Source organism: Triticum aestivum, chromosome 5A (assembly GCF_018294505.1).
Source record: "Triticum aestivum cultivar Chinese Spring chromosome 5A, IWGSC CS RefSeq v2.1, whole genome shotgun sequence".
In the NCBI taxonomy this organism is placed as follows: Eukaryota; Viridiplantae; Streptophyta; class Magnoliopsida; order Poales; family Poaceae; genus Triticum; species Triticum aestivum.
Window position 1 is genome coordinate 671881096 of NC_057806.1, and position 2258 is coordinate 671883353.

General features: G+C 51.1%; 1 pseudogene; it reads left to right on the plus strand.

Annotated features, from left to right (window-relative positions):
* Positions 1–446: 446 nt before the first annotated feature.
* On the plus strand, positions 447–1649 carry LOC123101769 (uncharacterized; annotated as a pseudogene).
* Positions 1650–2258: the final 609 nt, after the last annotated feature.

The window sequence follows — 2258 nt, forward strand, 5'->3', positions numbered from 1 at the left end:
ATATGTTGCCATATGTGACAAAGAGTTGTGAAAAGAGCATGAAATGTGGAATAAAAAAAAAGTCTAACGTCCATGTCGCACTCCCAGCCCCACTGAATTTGTGAAATTGAGACACTCCTAGTCACACTGAACTTGTGAACAATTGAGCAGCATGAACCCAGCATTAGGTTCACAAGGATATGTACCTGCAGCTGGCCATATGAAAAAGGGCAAGAACAATCATCTCGTTTCCCACCGGGCTAGTGCCTCTTTTCTGTTGAAAAGACTGCAAACATTCCACGAAATCGACAAAAGACACACCGACAAAGTAGCACGACAACAGCAGCAGCAGCGTCGTGAAATGGACGAGCACCGGCGTACTCACCAGTTGTCGAGCAAACATGACATCCACATTATCTTATATCATCATTGTCCACGGATAGGGATAGGCTGGGCTTAAAGCCTAGATGCAGGCACTAAGTTCTGTGCCCAACGTGGCATTGACGGTGCCTTTGCTATCTTCAAAGGTTGTTGATGCAGCAAATGTTTCTACTTGTACTGAATGTTGAGTGCGCCAACACTGCGATGTGCGATTTTCTCTGATAATACGAGAGAATGTCTACATCAGAAGATATAGACAACCTAATCATTTGTGGTTCAAAACATAAAGAAGCACACAATAATAAGCTTACAAACACACTGAAAACTCGGTACCATGCAACCGGCAATACTACACCTATGTAACCATCAAAGGTAAACTAATGTAATAGTTTAGGTGGCCTTTTTCAGTTGAAGGAAATCAGCGGAAGAGGCCCTACCCAGTTGAAGTCGGGGGTGGAGAGATTAGTTAGAGCATCTCCAACAGCGGCTGCAAAAACCGCACGCACCGGGTAAAATGTGATTTTAGTGCGCGCGGGAGCGGAGGCGGGATACTCGGGCGCACGGGAAACGATTACGCGCGCGGGGGAAAAGCGGGAGGTCGCCTGCCACGCCTATAAATTTCTGCGCCCGCCACGCGACCTCCCATCGCTATCCACATCGCACGCCCTCTCTCCCCTCTTCCTCTGCCGCTTCCTCGCCCCGCCACCGACGCGCCACCACCGTGCCACCATGCCGTCGCGCCGTCAGGGATCTTCGGGCTACCGCGGCATCCGCGAGCGCCCCTCCGGCGCCTTCTACGCTGAGATTCGGTCCGGCGACGTTCGCCTCGGCCTCGGCATGTTCGAGACCGCGCACGAGGCCGCCCGCGCGTACGATGCGGCGGCGTGGCGCCTCAGGAGGCCTCGCCCACAGATGAACTTTCAGGATGTCTGGACGTGCGAGCAGCGCAGGTCGTCGCCCCTCCACCGCGGCTAATAACTGACGCCGACCGCCAGGAACACCGTCGGCGGCAGCGCCGCCTCCTCATCGACGAGGCGGACGAGAGAGCCATGGCGGAGTGGCGCTAGCGCCACCCGGAGGACGTCGCCAACGAGAACCCCTTCTGGACGGAAAGGAGGGCAAGGCGACGCGCGGAACGGGCAGACAGGCGTCCTCGGAAGGCACTCGCAATATCGCAGTGCGATCTGGGAGCGGCATCATTCTTCTCTAGCGACGATGAGCGGTGGGAAGACGCGTGGCTTGATACGTCGGACGACACAAGCGAGGAGGCGGACAACGACTCGAAGTAGTTTCTAGTTGCACCGTAGTTTTTACCTCGGACTAGTTTCTTTTTTTACCTATCTATGCTAGATGAACTATCTATGTATCGCTTTTTTTATCTATGTATCACTTTTTTATCTATGCCTATGGTTTTTTATCTATGTATCGTTTTTTTATCTATGTATCATTTTTTTATCTATGCCTATGGTTTTTTATTTGTTTTGAGTGTATAACATAGTTTTTTTTTGCAGCGTGTGGTATAATTTGCAGCGGCCGCTGGAGCAAGCGTTTCTCAACATGCAAAAACTCGCGAACAGCACGCTGCAAACGCTTTTTTAGCATGTTGCACGGTTGTTGGAGATGATATGAGGCAAGTTACGTAGGAGTATGTAGATTTTCTGCCACCCACGCCAAAAGATAAAACCTCCATGCCGTTATATGGAACAAGGAGATGTGAAAAAGAGCATGAAATGCGGAATAAAAAAATTCCAACGTCCATGTCGCACTCCCAGCCCCACTGAATGAGAGCTGCTACACAAACGATGGGTTGTGCCCGATTTGTAGACGGCAAGCTATAGGAGCCATCGATCACTTGGGTTCATGTGGGCCGCAGCCATCGATCACAACGTCATCTGAAA